The sequence below is a fragment of the Pezoporus flaviventris genome, unplaced genomic scaffold (genome assembly GCF_033815535.1).
Source record: "Pezoporus flaviventris isolate CSIRO_AGI_PZ_B2104156 unplaced genomic scaffold, CSIRO_AGI_Pfla_v1 ptg000021l, whole genome shotgun sequence".
In the NCBI taxonomy this organism is placed as follows: domain Eukaryota; kingdom Metazoa; phylum Chordata; class Aves; order Psittaciformes; family Psittacidae; genus Pezoporus; species Pezoporus flaviventris.
In genome coordinates this window covers 10,228,385-10,246,800 of record NW_026892569.1, presented here as the reverse complement: position 1 = coordinate 10,246,800, position 18,416 = coordinate 10,228,385, and the positions used below count along the sequence as shown (strand labels likewise).

The 18,416-nt window shown below is 51.3% G+C and overlaps 1 protein-coding gene and 1 long non-coding RNA gene across 4 annotated transcripts in view; one reads left to right on the top strand and one right to left on the bottom strand.

Annotated features, from left to right (window-relative positions):
* IFT122 (intraflagellar transport 122) overlaps nucleotides 1-18,416 on the top strand; it is a 429,684-nt gene that overhangs the window by 122,004 nt on the left and 289,264 nt on the right. The window lies entirely within an intron of this gene.
* Nucleotides 1,289-6,346, bottom strand: LOC133270588 (uncharacterized). 2 transcript variants are annotated; one of them, XR_009743842.1, is made up of 4 exons: nucleotides 6,187-6,346; nucleotides 4,963-5,103; nucleotides 4,097-4,175; nucleotides 1,289-3,483 (listed from the first exon to the last, which is right to left on the bottom strand). It is a non-coding gene; the product is annotated as an uncharacterized LOC133270588 (long non-coding RNA). The 2 variants fall into 2 exon arrangements; XR_009743841.1 differs by having other exon boundaries at nucleotides 1,289-4,175.

Genomic DNA, 18,416 nt, shown 5'->3' with positions numbered 1-18,416 from the left:
ACTTACTGGCTGGGTTCAAATGTGGGACTCCCGGTTGTTGGGGTTTTTAAACTACAAATTAGCAATTTTTAAACTTGATCATGTCTTTAATTGCGTAGAAATAAACCTCCATGATCCCAAACCCTTAATCTGCCTATTTTAGGATCTCTTATTGCTGCTTACCCTGATAGCTGAGCATCTTCCATGTAAAATCAGCCCTTTAAGGCACATCAAATTAGCTTCCAGATTATAGTGAGTTAAAAAAAAAAAAATAGGCCAAAGAACATAGAAAAATGTGACTTACCCAAAAGTACCCAGTGCTTTGTCAGAGGAAATCCCCAAGGAGCTCTGACTCCCATTTCCTATGCCCACAGTTATCTGCACTGATACAATTAAAGGCAAAATATTTGTGGTATTGAAGGATTATGTGACAAAGATTTTACTGCTGTTGTCGTTAGGAAACAATTCTCTGGTAAGATGCTTTGAAGCAAATATTTTCCAGAAATTATTCCCCACCCCTATTATCTGAGCTGTTAGAAGCGCCAATGAGTATTTCAGGGTAATGCTCCTAATGGAGTAGTGGCGGGTTTTTAATCTCTCATACACAGATCTCACCATCATTTTTTGTTCAGGAATTTTAAAAAAAGGTCAAAATTAAACCACACGCCTCTTGCCATAGACCATCGCCCCCTGCCAGAATCCCTTCCCATTTGGCTCTTCAGCAGGTTTAAAGCTAACAGCCTTTCAGACGTCTCTGTGGGGGAGAGGGGCTGTGTGCACAAGAACTCAAAAACATTTTAATTATTAATAAATATATTTACACGAGAACAGTTTCCCTTTAGGGGAAACATGAGTTACTCATGCAATTACTCAGGTTATATTGATTCAACACTGTCAAAACCCAGGATCTAATCGCTTTAATACAGGGAGCATAAACATCTGTTTATTTAGCGGGGTTTATCTGCAAGGTACCCACAGGAAAGGGCTCTGTGCAGTGGCAAGGGAGCTCACCCCGGCGCCGGAGGTGGCCGGGTTGGGTCGGCAGCACTCAGCGCCCACCGGAAGGGAGGTGCTGCTTGCGGGGTGGGCGTGCGGGGCGCTGCTCGGGAGTGGGTACCTGGGAGAAGGGCAGCGTGCTCCATGTCTTTGCTGGTGACGCTGAGCGCATCGGGAAGGCTGGTGTATGGAGCACTGCTCCTCTCTGCCCCGCACGGCCACGCTGCAAAGATGAGATGCGGTGAACCAGGCACTGCAGACCAGCTTCTGGGCACCCACCAGAGGAAAAGTCACCCCAGGGCAGCAGCAGGTCGCAAGGTGCCTCTGCTCTGACGAAGGCAGCCAGTCCTCCTCTTTCCCTCCCCTTCACTCTTCACCTCTAAGTGGGCTATTTGGGTCATTTTCTGTATGATTGCAGGGCAGGTTGGCAGGAGACCTCAAGGTGCATTCGCAAATGCTTAGCAGACACGTGTTTTGAATTATTTCGGCGGCTCGCTTTCCTTCTCAGAAACCTGGGCTGATGAAAAGTGGCCATTGAGTACTTCTACTGGATCAGAGCAGGGGTCCATCTCCTGCCTTTTCCCCATGCTGAGAAAGACAGCTAGCAGTTATCTGAGAGAAGACAGAAAGAGGCTGGCAAAAGCAGAGCAGACCCGCTGGGACTCCCCTGCCTCAGCCCAGAGCCATCCAGGACAGGGTTCTCTCTCTGGAGCGGTGTTTCTGAACAGAGGGGAGCCATGCACCAGGAAAACACAAGCAGAGCCGAGGAGGAGCCGAGAAACACTTGGACAGAGAGAAATCATTGCCCTAACAAGAGCTATTCGCTGATCACCCCACTCATCTGATGCTCTCCAGTGCTGCCTGCCACCCTGCCTTTATCCAGTCATTTGTTAGTGCCTTGTGTCATCAAGCTGGATACATCAGCAAAATGCTCAGTGAGGCACTTCAGGACACTCAGAAATAACATAGGGCTTGGAAATAGACTGATTAGCAATCCCCTGTATACTTTTGGATGAGTGTGGACCAAATTCCTATTTTATTGCTCTCAGTCTGTATTGCAGGCATTGCTCATGGAGGAGAAGGCCAGACCATCATTACCACTAATGATTTAGCTGCTGGGAGTCTGGTAGGTGCTTAGCAGAAAGATTAAGGCAAGGTCGCTTCCCAAATGTCCCTTAGTTTAAACACATGCTCCATTGTGGTCTCCAGCTCTGCTGCAAATGGCTGTGGCTGAATTGCACGGGCACAGCATGCTCCACTGCCACCCTGCTGCTGGCCTCCAGCCCTGCTCTGAACAAGGGTGAGAGGGATTTATGGGGACCCGAGGCACTTTATGAGTAAAATCATGCTTTTTTCCCCCTTTTTGCTTTCAAAGATGAACCTTTCCCATTGCTGCCTCAGAGTATGTAATGCAGTCATAACCTTGTCTGCAGCATGCAGCCAGCTGACGCACTCACCATGAGGGATTTGCCTCCAGAGAGGAGCTGTGCAGACAGAGGATGTGAGCATGAAAAGGTCTCCTTCTAGGTTAATGACAGATTCGGTACTGGTGAAAAGTTCAGACACACAATAATGGCAGGATTTTCCAGAGCAGGAGGTTTATCACAAGGCAACAAAACATGTGTCTTTTGCAGCCCGTGCTGAGGTTTGACCCAGCTGGAAAGGAGAGCTTTCATGTTTCAGGCCCTCAGCGGGAATACAGAACCAGCAGGTTTCCAGTTTCCCACAGATCTCCCTGGTGACTTGTTGCCTTTATTTTCCTTAGAGACCTAGGAAGGGCTCAGCCCTCAATTCTCCCAGCTTTACACCGGTCAGGGTTGGACCCATGGCTGGCAAGGGAAAATGAATCTCCAGCTCTGTGGTGCGGGAAGTTCGGCACATGCTGAGGTGAGTGGTCAGATGAAGAAGCAAGCATCTGACCGATGCCCTGCAGGGACAGCACAGACACATTCCCTGGGGTATAGAGAAGGGAGGAAGCAAGTCCCCTTTGAACTCCAGCTCACTACACCAACTGTCTCCCAACCACACCTGTCCCTCGTAACAATGCAGACCTTGGGACATCACAGGTAGGCAGGGGTGCATGCACGTATGGCAGAACAAAGTCCCTTCTTCAGCCAGGTCCTAGCCAGCACCAGCCTGAAGGGGTTTCTGGTGGCTGATCAGACTTGATGTGACTACAGGGTAAAGGAGGGTTTCATCCAGTCCTGCTCTCAAATCCAAGGGAAGTGAGGTACATGCCACCTCTTCAAGCTTCAGAAGGGCATCAGGTAAAAGGTGTTTCGAGACCAAGCACCTGACTGGTGTCCTAAAAGGACAGCACAGACACATTCCCTGCAGTAGAGTGGAGGGAGGATGCAAGTCCCCAGTGCATAGGCCCATCCCAGGGCAGCATGACAGCTCCCACTGGAGCAGCAGCAGCATCTGACACAACAGGGACTGGCCATGTCTTGTCCACACAGGCTGCGCATCTTGACTGCGTTCCAGCAGCGTAGGATGCAGCATTTGGCTCTGAGGAAAGGAAGTGAAGGCAACATAAAGCAGAGCATCCCCTCGTGGGGATTCACAGCAGGGGCCATGCTGATTGTTCAAAACAAAGCATGGCTGCATTGGAAGCGAGCCTGGTTTTACCCCAGGAGTCACACATGAAGGCCATAGCTGACCCAACCAGCAAAGCCCTGCAATAACAACCAGCAAGGCTGAGCCTACCAGCTTTGTTCAAACATCCTCTGCCAAAGCCTGGAGGAAATTTCTCCTTATGAAGTCAGGCAGGATCGTGCTGCACTCTTTGCAATATGCTAACTTTCCAGTGAGCAGTTGCTCAATACGTGCCTAAGTAGACAGGCCACCACTACTCGTTAAGCAAAACAAATGGGAAAGGGGGAAAACTTACAACACAACAATTGCTTTCAATTAGAGGAAATATCTATTGCCAAAATATGTCAGCGGGATTTGACAGACTACATTAACTGTGTACTACTGAAGAACTGCCCGAGTTAAAATACAGTTTAAACTAAATAGGATTTTAAGCCCCTTTCCTTCTTTCCCAGAGAACAATCACCAGACTGTAAATATATCATTATGGTCAACACTACCCTTGTTAATTCCAACCAATTTGACTCACCTCAGCAGTTTCACTGAGTGTTCTTCTCTCCCATGTTCAGTGAGCTTGTTGAAGCTTCAGTGTTGATGCTCGTTATGTGCTTTGAAGTGAAAGGGTTAAACGTGGTCGACTGTAAAAATATTGTTTGCTTTGTACATGTTAATACAATCTTAAGCATTTCGGTTAAAAGCTCATATTGCTCTAAAAGTTATATGGTGTTGCATTGAGCTCTGAGTCACCTCTGTATTTGGTGTGTTCCACTGTAAGCATCTCTTCACTAGCTCCAGCCCAGGTCCAGCTGTGCCCTCTGCTTGGCATGGCCTGTCACCAGTAAACCTCTGTATACCCCATGTGGCACCTCCTGGCTCCATCCTACATCCTCAATCCCCTTTTACAAGGGGATTGAAGAGGGTTGGAAATGCTGCCAGATCCAGGGTTCATGTGAATCCATGGGCTTCTGCTAAGGTCAGCCCCAGCTTCAGGTCACCTCTCATCATTATGCCCTTGGGCCACGTGTCCAGCCCTTGCAAGACACAGCCCTATGTGCCACCCCATAACTTCTGCACCCATCTGTCACACTGACCCACAGCCTCTGCTGGCCTGACCCTCCGCTGGTTCTAACCCAGCCTTGTAACACCAGCCAGCCCCAGCCACGAGCCTTGTTCTGACAGCCCTTGACAGCACCATCTCCAAAACCTCCCTGAGCAGTAACTGTCACGCCCAGAAGTAAACTGAGCAAGGCACCTGAACCAGGGTAACCGCAGGGACCCTCCTTGGCCTTTACCCAGCCCTGGCCCATCGATCCCATCCTGCAGCACCATAACCTTCATCCCCTGCACTGTCCCCACTTGAACTCCAGCCCCTACGGTCCCTTGCCAGTGACCTACCTGCAGTCAGCCCCGAGGCTTCCCCTGCACGCAGCCTGCCCACAGAGCACCCATGCCAGGGCAAGGCAGGACACATCACACACAAGACCCTCCTCGACCTTGCTTCTTTCCACATGGCAGATCCAGCTCTTGCACTGCGTCCTGGCATTCCAATGGACATGCAGGTTCAGCCTCTCCGAGTAACTTACTAACAGGCACTAGTTACAAATATATGTGCCCACTGCTTTTCACCAGGAAACCTGGAATGTTTTCATCCCTATGTCTTCAAACAGGCTGCTATCTGCAATTCTGAGATAAATCTCTGACATGCAGCATCCAGCAGCATGTGTTTTACATTGCCTCTAATAGCTGTCTCTCATTACGACGTCACTTGTGGGGTGTCGCCTGGCATTGTCGATTTTTGGACATATTGTAAACAGTGTGATCTCGTTCTTGAGATTTCCCTGGTGACCCCAACAGTCTCAAAGGTTTGCCCATTGCTCACATGCAGTCAATGCGTTCATTAATCTTAGAGATAAGCCAAAAGTTGTAAGTCACACACACACAGAGACATGTGTGAAAAAGATGTGTGCGCAAGCACGTTTAAATGTCTGTACAAGCAGCATTTTGAATTTTGTAGCAGAAAAGCAGAGCTATCAGGCAGTTTCAGGTTAGCCTGCAAAGATACCCTGCGACCTGCATCCCGCTGTGCCTATGTACGTACCTGTGTCTGAGCTCAGCGCAAAATCAATGATGTGAAATACACAAAGTTACAAACCTGGGTACTGATGGAAACAATCACATGAATCCTGATACAAGTGAAACCAGCTTTTTCCTTGGACTCTCTGGATAACCCAGTAAAACAGGTGCTCAAAGTGCTTCCCCCACCAGCAAATGTGACCCTGAAACTCAGCAGAAGTGGTGGCAATGCGAAAAGGAATGGAGCAACCTGCTGATAGGGCTGAGGAAAGTGGAAAAAGTAACCAAGCAGACTCACTAGCTAAAATGACCTCTCAACACTCTGTTGTAAAATGTAAACATCACACAGTTAAGGATTGGGGTACATTTACCACTTGAATGTCAGCTGTTCCATCTGTCTGTCTAAGCATTTTCACATCACTTACCACACTGTACCTAGATATGCGGTGTATTTCAGGGGTCCTGGCTATCACAGGCAGCCCCCTTTTCTCAGCTTGTTCTACCCCACAGGGGCAAAAGGAATCATACAAATAACTGCCATCTTACCTGAGTTCAGTGGAAGCGATGCAGTCGCTTACACAAGGTGCAGAGCAATAGCTTCATGAAGTTAAATGGCCTCCCCAGCCTGGAAAGGCAAGGGAAATAGCAGCAATCCTTCACTGCATTCACCTGAAGAGAGAGCAATAATGAGCTTTAACAATAATGAGGACTAACGAGCTGCAGGCACCAGCTCTGCACTAAAGGCAACAGCCTGGGCACTGAGCTCTGGGGACAAGGTGTTGGGAGGGTTTGTCCACTGGGGACTGGACAGAGCCCAACCTGGTCCACTCACATTGTCAGCTCAGATTTGGGTTCCCTCAGCTTTGGTGTCCTCCCGAACCTGAGAGTTCTACCTCCTGTGATCAGCAGCAGAACCCATACCTGGGGCCGGACCTGGTTTTGTCTCTCTCCTTCTCCAAAGGGTCCCCAGGCGCTCAGGGCCAAACCTGGTGTCCCCAGAGAGCACCTTGGCCATCCCCACCACCCAGGGGAGGGGACCGAGGGTCTGTCAGGGGTCACGGTGGGGAAACAGGCATTTCACTTGGTGACTTTTGGGTGTGCCATGAAACATGGAGCGTTTTTCCTCACTGCCAGCAAGCCCTTTCAGGCCGGGCAGCTAAATACCCAACATTTCTTCCCATCCACGGAGCTGCTCGTGCATAGGAATTAGCTGACACGTTCGGGTCAGTTCCTGGAGAAGGGGTGCAGTAGCACCAAAACTATCACAGCCGGCACTCATTAGGCTCTTGCCTGCAACCCACACAGAGATGCTCAAAACAGAGCTAGCCACTGAGGTTTCCATAACCTGGAATCTGACCTCATAATTTTCTTATCTCCCTCCCGGTGCTCTCTGTCCTTTTGCACAGAGAACAGCTTGTCCCACAAGGGCAGGCTCCTTTAACCTGCATAATGGTACTTTTCACCTTCAGGGTCCACTCATGCACTGGGTTTATCTTTCGATCGATGTCCTTCTTCTAAGTGATGTCTATTTAAGCCTGGGTTTAAAAAAAGAAGCAAAACTTACTTCTGTTTTCAATCAAAACTGTCAATCAATTGCATTGCTCATTTTAGCCCTGCTTAGCAGTGTTTAGACTTCCCTGTGCAGTGCTCACAAGAGAGTCTGAGGGCCAGTCCCTGAGCTCCTCACACACAGAGAGCTTTCCTATCTCACAATCCCACTGATTTTATCAAGCTGTTTGCTAAGCAGTTCAATAGTCATCACTAGCAGGGATGACAGAGCGTGGCCCTGGGTAAACAGTGTCTTTGTTTAAGCTCATTTCTGGGACTGCAAAAAGGAAGCGTGTGTTGTTCCCAGCAGACCTAACATTTCTAGGGCTTTCAGTTAGACACCCACCTCTGGCACTGATTCTGCTTTGCAAAGCTAGACCCGCACCCACAGGGCCTGTCCCGCAATCCTCCCACTTGTATGAAATCTGTGGCATCAGCACTGTGGCAAGAGGGGCGGGATCTGGGCCAGTGGCTGTTGAGATGCAGAAGGTTGAGTAAATATTAGTGGTTAAACCAGTAATTAACCCAGCAGTTGAAATATCCAATAGATCCCATGTTTTCCTCACGGTTGATGCAAATGAGGTTGGTTGTAAACATCTCATGCCTAAATTATACCTCAGAGAACCCAAGTAACACAGCTGGCCCTGGCTAAACTATTTCAATGAAAACAAGGCTGGCAAATGAGTGCAATTGTTCAACCTCCTTCACTCGCTAGCTTTCTGCTTGCTTGGAACTCTTGCAGCTGGATGTTCATGTAAGGTTTTGGAGTTAACTGGTTCCAGATCTGGCACTACAGCAAACCTGGTTTCATTCATTCTAAGATAGAAAGGGTTAGGGGTGTAAAAAATGGGAAGAGCTTGTTTGTGGCCTGTATTTCAAAGGAACATTGCACTCCAGCTCCCAGACAATCATTAAGAAACTGGTGGCCAATACTGTTGCTATTGTGCTGGGGTCTCACACTTAATCAGCTTCAGATCTAATCGCTCTGATCCCATGCAAGAGAGGGAGAAAGACAGCATGTAAAAATACGTCAGTCTCCCTGTGCCACTTGTTGCATGAAACTTTGCATCTGTTTTACACCAAAACCTAATCAGAACAGCTCCTGGCTGGAGCTTTTTGTTCCACAATCAGACAAAAAAAGCCAATGTCGACTTCCTCCCTAAGGGGCCAATGCTTCCCTCCTTTCATGTGCACATCCTCCATGGATGCAGCCTGCAGAGGAAGGGGGGAGGGAAGCTCAGAAGAAGCAACTGAAGAATGAATGGATTTAGGAAACGCCAAGTAACCGAGGAAGCTGGTCCCAGCACAGCTTTGGTTATCATTGTGTGTACATAGCACTCAGTAAAGGTGCTAGACACAGACAATGTGAATATCGCCTGCAAGCCAGAGGATAGGCTCCAGCATGAGGTGAGCAGCCAGACGCCCAGGTGCGCTCTGCTGCTGCTGCATCCCATCACCCTCACCCAGAGGGACTCTGCGGTACCCTGCAGCCATCACCGCACATGCTGAGTTTCAGCCTCCGCGCAGCTGCCGACAGGTGAGCTCTGCTTGCCGAAACGGCAGGTCTGCACGGTGCGGGAGCCAGGGTTTGAAAGCGGCAAGTGCCTTTACAGCAGCCTCCCCAGCTCTTCCTCACATACGTTGTTTACCGGGATTGCAGGAAGGCTGCTGTGGGGAGATGCTTGTTGCAAGGCCAGAGTCGCAATTTGCTGGGAAGAGCTGAGGGGCCGGGCTGGCTTCTCAGGACCAGGAGGGGATGGTTTTCAACAGCACGTCAATCAATCCTGATGCTGGCAGATGCCAACAGAGCCGCACACCGGCCACGCTGCAGGGTGGGCCGCAGACCCCTGCCTCTGTGCATGGGAGGAGAGAAAGGGCAGAGCGCTGAGGGAGGAAAAGGCATCTATTGTACCTTGGCTCTCATTGCACTCTGGCAGAGAGCAGTTGTCTTTGCAAGATGTCAAACAATGCAGCCCTGGGAAAGAAAACAAATCGTTCTTTTCATTTCAGGAGGGCTAATTGTGAGCTTAGAGCTAAACACAGGAGTGAACACCTTCCTGATCTGAGAAAGGAAGAGCAAAGGGCATTGCATTTCCAAGCAGCACACAGCACAACCCTTTCCACTTTGAACAAAAAAAATAATCCCTCTCCTTATCTTTTCCATTGCTGCAGATTCATTGACTCACGAGTTCTTACCGGCTGCAGCATTCATCTGCACACTTAAAAATCAGCCTTGTACAAGTCTTCTTGTCCACAGTGAGTAATTCCTTTGATGGGTGAGTAATTTGTCTCCGTGGAGGGGCTTGTGTTTGGTTTCTGCTTTTGCTGCTTAGGATAACATGCAGTGGGAGCCTGCCTGTTTTGCATAATTGTGTACTTTAACTAAGCATCAAGGGAAGCCAGAGCGAGGGGTGGGTAATTTCATTTTTATTGTTATTAATGGCAACTGAATAAATAAATACAAAATAAACAAAAATACCAAATTATGCCCTGAATCTTTGATTTTTCTCATGATTGTCCCAGTAAAGGATGTAGGAGACAATAGGATGGCTGGGCTGGGAAATTTCCATGGCAGTTTTTCAGGTGCTTCCTAAAATATTTTCCATTAAATGTCCCTAGAGTTCCAGTATTTGTGTGATTATCGGAAGGAAGAGGTCTTGATTTTTCTTTCCTTCTTCTGTTTCCTCCATTTAATGGCTCCTTCAGACTCTGCAACCCAGTTTTGCTTTACAGCACACAAGAAATAGCATCCCTTGTTTTCACACATCAGAAAAGAGACAAAGGAGACCTTTTGGCAAAATGTCAGATTGTGTGACTGATAACACCCCCAATCACTTCAGACTATGACTTGTGGACATGTTAGCCTCAGATGTGGAAACAAAACACGCACATTTCATGTTGGCCACTTCATTTGATTAAATTAGGACTACTCATTAGCTGGCAGAGAGGGAGAAACATTTCCATCCGGAACCAGGGTGGCTGCGTCTGACGTCCCCTCTTCTCCCTCCCCAGCTTTCCAGCATTTTCCCTCCAGAGACATTGGTGTGAAACCAGCTCACATAACAGATTAACGTGATTCATAACCCAGCTGCAGCCTCTGTTGACAAGCCCCATGCAAAGCAATCATGAGGATTTTATGCACCCAGTGCACCCGGGAAGAAGCCTGGCTGCTGGCACACACCGAGCACCCCAGAGCTCTGACGCAACCTGGCCGGATTCATCTGCAGCACGTGAAGGCCAAATGGCTCTCACTTAACAGCAGTTAATAATGTAGTTTTAAAAGGGATATTTTCCCTGCTAAATTAAATTTCCAAGACATCACCATGCATCTTCAGCCTTATCTTTTTGTCTGGATTTTTTTCTTGACTCTCCTATCAGTCTTTAAACACACAAACGGGGACCACACAGATAAGCCTGGGCTATGGTTCATTCTGACAGTGGCTTATCAATCATGCTTAATTAACTTGGTGGATCCATAAGTTAGACAATTCAGCAGAGGTTCACTTTTCACCACTATTGAGTTAGAACAAGCGCAGTGACCATTTTGGATGTGAAAGCCTGTCCTCTGCCCGCAGCGCAGCAACCAAAGTGCAGAGGCCCCTTGCACTCAATGGGAACGTTCCAGCTGCACATGGGTGCGTGCACCCAGGATGACAGCGAGCTCAGACAGGCCCTGTCCTGTCCTTTTCTGTGCTGTTTAGAGAGTGTGGATGGACCAAGAGGTCCTTTAGCAACACACCACCACGTAGCAGAGACCTTGGCCTCCCCACGCAGTGACCAGCACCTGTGAGAAGTGTGTGATGGAAGGCACCACACTGCAGGCTCGAGGGTCTCTGCATCTGGCAGGTGCCCCTGGCCCCCTCTGGGTGCCTGCTGAGATGTTTAGGCCTAGGCCAGACCCATTAGTTTAGGCTGTGTCTAACACAGGACACTGCTGCTCCTCCCCGAACCATGGGAGGGTCTAAAAAGCAGGGGATATCTTGTCCAGACCTCCCATGTCTGTGTGGCATCAAGTGGGTGGTGGTCGCTCTGTGAAAACCCCAAAGGAGGAGGTGTTCAGGGGTATTTCCACTGGTGCCTCTGCTAAGGGAGAAAAGCGGCAGCAAAAATGCAAAGGAGGAAAATGAAGGATTTCAGAATAATGACCCAGGCTGATTTTAACTCCAGAGTAGATGAAGGGAACAGAGCTGGGATCTGCTCCCATCAGATGGAAGCAAATTGGACTATTTCCCGGACAGATTGGTCCCAGCTGGGACAGATCGAAAGAAGACAAGGAAGGAAGATGGTTCAAGTAGGAGAACAGCAGCTCCGAGTTACTGGGTGTTTTCAGGAAGGCCACATTAGATATATTATCAAATCAACAGCATTAGACACGGCTGGCAGTGCCGGAGGAGCCGAGACAGAGCTTGTCGGAGCCCAGAGTAAATTGAGGTAGAAAAGCAACCAGGCTTCGTGTGGTGTTTTTGTGACTGACAAAACCTGTGCTCTGCCTGTTCCTGCAGCTCAGGGGGCTGAGGGGAGGCACTGGCAGCTGCTGGGGTGTCCAAAACACCCCCACCTCTCAGAGACTTTAGGCAGTGGCTGGAGCCTGGCGTGCCCCGTTCGCTAGGGGAGCAGGACCCTGCCCATCGCTGCACCACCGGGCACCCCGCGCCTGGCAGTGAGCCCACTGAGAGGCCCCATAGCACCCGAGCTGCCATTCAAGAGCCCTGTCCCCAGCCCTGCCACTGTGCTGGCGGTGGCCTCAGGGGTGTCGTTCCACTCCCTGTGCCTGGCAGGGGGGGCTGCTCTGCCAGGCTGCTTGGCAGGAGACCCTGAACATTAATGGATGCACCCTTAGCCACAGCTTCAAGCACGTGTTAGAAGCTTCTGTGCAGAAAATCTCCAGCCCTCCCCAGATCCTCCCCTCTGAAAGGGCAGGGATGTGTTGTATGTATGCTGTATGCTGTACAGCTGCCTGCACCGCGTGAAATTCTCAGGGTTTCCAGATGCTCCAGGCAAAACACCCCAAACATCCTGGGCGAGAGCCCACAAACTCAAAGCCAGCAACAAACAGAAACAAACACAAGCACTGATCAGAGTGGGCTTGACCCTTCTGAGACCCATGGTGGGGAATAGGTTTTAGGGGAGCTCAGGAATGTCCTGGGCCTCAGCCTGTGTGTCTGTGAAGGGGCAAGTTACCGAAACTGCTCATGTGGAAGGAAATGGACCAAAGCACGACAGGAGCTGCTGCAGGCTCCCGGGTGAGGGCTCACAGAGGGACCTCCTACAGCATGCGCCAGCAGAGCATCGGTGGGAAAGGAAGTGAGTCAGGGCTGAGGCGTGCTAATGGAGAAGCAAAACCAGCACCTTAAAAGCCATGATCTGTCTTTGGGCTGCAGGGATGGCCACAAGCAGTGGAAACGGGAAGTGTGGCAAGGAGCAACACCCAGGTCCTGCTCTCCTCTGTCCCTGCTCCCTGCCCAAAGCCCGCACAGATGGGGTGAGACACCGGGCTGGGGCCCAGCACCAAACCTCCAGCCTTTGGGTGCAAATCTGGGGCTCATCCTGCAGGGCCTCACGTGCTGCTGCCAGTGGGGCGGGCAGCGAGCCCCGACTGCCACCAGGACTTCCCTGGTCCTCTGCCAGTGCCTTGAGCCTGGTGCCGCAGGGGGAGGCACTTGGGGCACCGGTGCTGTGTCCCCACTCCCCCACTGGATCCACGAGCTGCCGGCAGCTGATGCAGCACTGGGGGCCTCAGCAGGACCGTCAGCTCCCTGGCTACATGGGGGCCCCTGGATGGACCTGCTCCTGCCCCATCCCCAGTCTTATCAAATAAGGGAGTCACCTCAGCAAGGGAGACCCCGGAGTGAAGCCTTCTGGCTTGGGTGATGTAGCCAGGAGGAGACCTCCATGCTCCTGGCGGGCCTTGTCTGTCCCTGGACTGAAGACTTTCTGGATGCTGCCATCCCAGAGGGAAAAAAGCAGTCTCCCACCAGCGGAACCTCACAGCAGCTGCCCCATGCACAAGCTCAAGGGGGAGTCTTAAAACCAGAAAGCAGCAGATGCTCTGCTGGGTGCCACAGTGAAATCAGTGTGGGCCTGAGCCAGGCCAGCGGTGCAGGCTGGGCTGTCAGGGGTCCTGCAGCACCGAGCCGGGCTGCTGGCACTGGTGAGCCCTGTGCTGGCACTGCAGGAATCCAGAGGCAGAGGAAACAAATTGAGTGTGATCAAATAAAGGCCAGATAACCCAGATAGTAGCAATCTATCTACTCTGCTGCCATTATCACTCCTGCTCACTGTTATTTCTGTGCGTAAAACAAGTTAAGGTTAGCCTAGCAAGAGCTATTATCTCAACCTACAAACTGTGCTTTGCCCGTGTTTCTGTATCAGACATGGAGACTGGGCAGTCCATCTTTGCCTCTCTTCTTCATACACATGGTGCTTATCAGCCAGCACAGCAGAGAGGAAAAGCAGATGCTCCCTGTGTATCAGCACTCTGCAGCAGCTGGCTCCAGGCTTCACAAGGGGCTGTGCCAGCATCAAGTCCTGTCACAAGCCACCATCCCCAGAGCAACTGCCTCAGCCCCAGGCTCAAGTCTCTGCTCAGAGGCTTTTCAGGCAACATCCTGTGGGGCTGAGCTTTCCTCACGGAGCCCCACAGAAGGACCTCAGTCTTTTGGGGGTCAGATGGGACATCCCAGCTTACTTACTTGAGTCAGTGAATACCCGTGTGGGTCCATGTGCCAGAGCAAAACAAAAGCCTGCCTGGGGCAGCAGAGCCGCAGGTTTCCTTATGCTGACTGAGAGAAGAGAAGGATTTTTAGCAGCCCAATTAAAAGACAGCTCCCGGTCAGCTCCCTTCTCGTACCAGCTCCCAGCCGTGCTGTTTCCCCACCACGAGCAGCCCTCACTCTGCCCTCCACCCCCTCCCCATGGGGGCCGTGTCTCCACCTCGCCCCCAGGTAATCAGCTGCACAATTAGCACTTGGCAGGAGGTGGGAGCTGTGAGCAGCACCTGAGAAGGGGGACGCGGCAGAGAGACGAGGGGCATTTTGCTAACAGGAAAGAGCAGCTTCAGGCGGAACCTCTGCAGGCCCCTGTCCCCCCGGGGGAGCAGGCAGCTTGTCCCTGCCCGCATCGGTTTGGGAACCATCCACTTGTGCCGTGAGCTATGCCCTAGAGCAGCTCCCTCCAGAGCCGCGGCGCGGAGCCGCACGGTCCCGTTGGGCGCAGACGCGGGACCTGGCGCTGAGCTGTCACGTTGTGCGCAGCGCCCGGAGAGCAGCTGCGAGCCTGAGCGGGAGAGGCCTCTGCTCCTCCGGGCCAGCCCCGGGGGTTGCAGCCGAGCGGAGGGCTTGGACCAGCGGATCCAGAGGGATGGGAACGGGAAAGGGAGGCGGTGGCGCCAGGCGACCGCCAGGGGTCGCCAGACACTGTGAGAGCGCTGAGCAGGGGCGCGTAGTCCCAGGTGACGCCACCAGGTGGCGCCAGAGACCGGAGGAGGCCGCGGCCTCGGGTGGGGCCGGGAGCGGGGAGTGGGGTGTGACGGCCGGGTCAGCTCGGCCCCTCGGCGGGAGCGGGCGCAGGGCACCGGCGCTGCCGGCTCCACGGGAGAGCTTCGGGGAGGGTTTTTGCTGGGGAAGGGCCCGTGTTCTTTAGCTGGGGGTAAGTTAGACCAGAACCATTAAACCGCCCCGTTCACCCCAGGGATTAAACCGATTTGGACGGGGGTGGCTCAGAGCAGACCCCGCGGGAGGCCCCGGGCAGCGCCGCGCCCCGACCCGGCTGCCCGGTCTGTGGGGCTCTGCCGCCCTTTGGGGCTCGGGGCGCCCGCGGTCCGGCCCCCCCAGCGACAAGGTGCATGTCCCGGCTGGAAAGGGAGGGACGGGGCAGGCAAACACCGATGGCTGTCACAGCCTATTTGCAAAGCGGGGGAAATGCAGCTGTGAGCAATGCAGGAGCGGAGCTGCCCCGACACACGCGAGGGAGCTTGCAAAGGAAGGTTTTGGGAAGGAACAGAGCCGAAGCTCCCGGGCACTCTGGCAGAGCTCGGTTGTACCCATGGCGCGGATTACAAGCGCCTCAGGACGGAGGCAGCGCCGGGCGGAGCAGAGGGATGCCGTTTCCTTGAAGATGCTTTCGGCTGAGGAGCGCTCCGCCACAAACGTGACCTGCAGGGATCCCACGGGCCCTGCTCTGCGGATCGATGTGAGCAGGATGTTGACTTCCGAACACCCCACCTGGCTCCCAGGGCGTGCCCGAGGCGAGGACGAGCCGAGCCCGCTCACAGCAAAACGAGCGGCTCCCGCCCTCGGTCCTCTCACCCGGGTCTGCGTCTCCCTCCGGTGACGTTTTCAGCCAGACCAAGGGTGAATGGGAGTTGCCTTGGCCCACGGCTTGTGTTCCCATTACAGGGCTGGAGAAACACACGGGGCATGTGCGGGCAGCAGTGCCTGAACCAGCTCTAACGGAGAAGCTGCCGTGTCACACTCACAGTGTGCTGTCACACTCACAGCCCTGTGTCACACAGCCCAGTGTCACACTCGCCTCACTCTGCTGGCCACAAGCTCATGGGCCACTTCTTAGGGCTCCCACTCCCTGTGCATCACAGCCAGTGCTAGGCAAAAAAGGTCTCTTCAGACCATGGAACGAGATACGGATGTCCTGAGGGCTGTCACGGCTGAGATGTGGTACCTGACCCCTGTGGGATTTCAGTGCTTTTGTGTGTGCGGTGGAGGAAGTTTCACACTCCTTCAGGCCTTTTTATTGCAAGGGAACCTGGGTGTCAGCCGCGCACAGGAAGGGCTACAGGCAAACCTGCACTGGGGAGGTAGGCTGGAAGCACCACAGCTTCCCACCCTGCTCTGACTGCTCTCTTCAGGCAGTATTTTCTCTGTTTCATCAGCATTCCCTGTTGTGTCCCTTCGGGAAAGGACCAGCACAAGGCTGGAACAAAGGCCATGCCTTGGTGGCTCTTAACTCCAGGGGCATCTGGGTAGGGAATGAACAACCCAGCAGAGCTGGTTTGCCCTGGGATATTTTGCTTTCATGCTAACTCAGGCAGCAGAGAACTCACTTCCCGTTTCTGCTGACTTCAGTCACAGGGGGAGGCTCCACTGAGGCCAACAAACCACCAACCAGCACTGTCTTTTACAGGAGACAGTGGATTTGGCGCTTGCTAAAAACCAGCTTGAAGACAGAAGTGTCGTAGGGAGCTGTCTGGTTGCCCGTTTCCACCACCAACACATCAATGTGTTCTGATCTGACCCATCAGAACAACTGCTCCAGTGAGAAAGATCACCCAGTTCTTCATCTCCACCATGTCAGCCCAGCCTAGCTGTACCCTTGCCACATTCCTGTTTGCCCCCCCAGGCCTGGGTGGAGCTATCACACCACTTCCCACAGGATAACTAAAGAACTGAGTAAGGACTCCTAATCCTCTGAATTACGGGATTAGAATGCTGGCGTGGGAGGTGGCCACTGCTTTCACCCTCAGTCATCACGTCCTGTTGATCCTGAGCCACGTTCAACAACCACACCAAGTCAAACCAGCACCGACCAGGTGATTACCCAAAAAGCATGCAGAAGCATCACACTTCACACCCAGCACCATGTCCTGTCTAGAGCCAGGCAGCTCTAGCAAAAGCAGCACCATGCACTTGCCTCATTCACAGTCTGCTGGAATTAGCATTCTGGTTGTGGGGAGACACTGGGATCTGCTGCTGCAAGCAGCTGCTTTGGCTTTTTGAGCTCTTGCTGGGTTTACAGCACTTCCACCTTTTTGTGCAAACAGAAAATGATGTGGTCCATTTCCCCTTAACAAAGTTGTTGCCAACTTGGCATCTGTGGGGATGGGAATGGTGGTGACCTTGTGGAGAAGCTCCCAGGCTCCAGGTGGACTGGAAGGAAACAATGAGGAAGAACAGAGTGCTGCTCTTCCTCCTCCTCTGCCCGCAGAGATCAAACAACGCAGCCAATGGTGGTGCATGGCTGATTATAGGATGGAGTTGGATGACAGGATCTATGGAGAATTTGCTCAGATTTTAAGCTTTGAGGGCTCAGCACAGCTTTGACACCCCCCACTTCCTTCTTGACCACCCTTTCTCCTCCCCATCCCTTTGGAAACATCCAGACTGGCAAGTATTAATAGCTGAGGTCTTTATTTAAAGTTTTTTATATACAGTAAAAGTGTCACAGATAAATCTGTGACAATCAGACAAGACAAATGTAAATCTCTCTCAACAATTAGCAGCTTAAGATCTATAACTACAGTGTTACGTTCACAAGTGTCATTTCTGTACTTTTCAACCCGTGCAAGTGAGTTTTCTGTTTATTTTTTTTACACTTTTAAACCACACTTACAGCTAAGTCAATTGCCTACTACTATACCACCTGGCATACACAACACAGACACACAGGAGGTTTAACTCTTTAGCCATATTCAGAATTCACTTAAAAACTGGCAAGATGATCCAATCTTGAACCCCTTTGTAGCTTGGCTTCTTCTGCTATAATGCTGCTTCTTTTTTAATAGTAATAATAATAAACCCCCCCTATTTTCAAAGCTGAGAGACAGGGTTTTTCTGTCCCAGTGCAACACGTACAGAAGTCAACATGGAATCTGCACTCACGGGATTGGAACAGCCCAATTCAGTACTTGCTGTGAGCATGCTGAGTAACATTAAACTAAACTAATGAACCTGAGAGAAAACTTGGTAAAATTTAAAATGGTAAATTTTTTTTGCATCAAGATTTTCTTTGTTCTTTACATTGACAGAAACGGATGAAATTCATTTGAACCCCAATTTTGATGAAAAGCTGCTGCTTTTTGAGCTCTTTTCTTCTTCCCTTTTTATAAGCCAAGTTGTTATGTGCTAAACATATCTAAGCAACTTCAGAACAGTTTCAACTCTGAATACAAAATGTCTTGGGAAACATTCTGCAACTCAGAGATGGTCACTAAAAAGTTTACATCCATAAGGAAGGCTAATGAAAGGTACTCACACGCACACTCACCCACCCGTAGCGGAACTGTCTTCTACACATCATCCAGAAACGCTTCATCAAGAAAGCAAACACAACCACTTACAAAGAAAGGGAGCTTTAAAGCTAGAATCACATTTCCAACAATATGACCATTGTTAAGCTATCAGAAATCATCACAGACCTTCAAATTGAAGAGGGAGAAAAACCCCAAAACATTCTGCTAATGCAAAAGGTGAAACACATGGCAGTTGTGTTGGGAT